General features: G+C 43.1%; 1 long non-coding RNA gene across 1 annotated transcript in view; it reads left to right on the forward strand.

The window, feature by feature from the left end:
- Positions 1-92: 92 nt before the first annotated feature.
- The window catches only part of LOC113473693, a 10,026-nt gene continuing 8,890 nt past the window's right edge, over positions 93-1,228 (forward strand). The window contains exon 1 of the long non-coding RNA XR_003395602.1: positions 93-190. This is a non-coding gene — a long non-coding RNA (uncharacterized LOC113473693). The remainder of the gene's footprint in view (positions 191-1,228) is intronic.

Here is a 1,228-nt window from a genome sequence, read left to right on the forward strand (position 1 = left end):
CAACTGTCTTGTGCTATTCTACACAGTTGAATATCTGAGAGATTTGAACAGAGCTTTTTGTATTTCTGGATTTTACCCATATTATTTGCATCATTTGCAGGCTGCTGGAGAACTGATCAATGAAGCAGTACTGGCCATGGAATACGGCGCTTCCTGTGAAGATGTAGCTAGAACTTGTCACGCTCACCCTGTAAGTAACACTTTCATCCTTTATGTCCTGTTCCTATTGTACCTGAATCTAATATATAAAAATTAATGTTTGTGTGTGTGTTTGTTCGAACTTTATGCCTGGCCAAACCGCTCATCCGATTGCTATGAAACTTTGTGAACTTATTGCTTGCACTCCCGTGAAGGTTATAGGCTATTTTCCGGTTCGTTTTTGTTAAGCTACGCCGAGCAAGACCACTAAATAGATGAGTGACATGAACGGCCATGCCTTAAGGATTTACTAGCAGAAATCCGGAGCGATGCGACGGATTTCGGCTAGTAGTAAATAAATAAAGCCCTGTTTATACTAATACTAATGTTCGGGTTTACAACTTAACAGTCTAAAGGTGTGCCGAAACCAAACAGTTTCCCTTTCGTAGCCTAGTTAGCTTGGTGGGTAGAGCGCCTGCTGTGTCCATGGACAAGGAAACCATAATAAAAGACGCCCATTTCATTCGTTCGTGTTAAACGATCTCTCTCTATGGTTTTCACCGGTTTGGCAGGTACGAGACGCTTATCCAGTTGCAGTTTAAAGTGAGCTTTGTTTCCCAGATTGGCAGGATTATAATGTTGTCTCTTTCTTTATGGGGAAGGTGTGTTGTGCAAATATAAATTGTAAATGAACCACATTCCCTAGGTTGCGAAAGAGAACCAACCTTAGTAACGTCTAATCCTCGTCGCCCAAACCCAAATTGGTTTCAACTACCGAAACGGCCTTCTTCGCCCCGGTCAACCGAAGAGAGGTCCGAAGGCCTTTGTTCCAGACATCTGTATTTGTTCAACCCACTCTTTCCCTTGCTACGAACAAAATTCCCTCCATTTAAAGTAATAATAATAAAAAGGGAGTTCTCCAACTATCTCTCTTGACATTTGTCCCGATCCCAGAATAGCAGGACTTAAGGCTTCTTTTCTTCTTCTGTCCTATCCTCTTTCGGTCCGGCAAGGCACTTGCTTGTAATAATGGTAGTCCTCTTTTAGGCGTGGGGCCGCCTTAGCTTGGGGCGCCGAATCGCGATGATTC

This window comes from Diaphorina citri, unplaced genomic scaffold (assembly GCF_000475195.1).
Source record: "Diaphorina citri unplaced genomic scaffold, Diaci psyllid genome assembly version 1.1 scaffold63513, whole genome shotgun sequence".
Lineage (NCBI taxonomy): Eukaryota > Metazoa > Arthropoda > Insecta > Hemiptera > Psyllidae > Diaphorina > Diaphorina citri.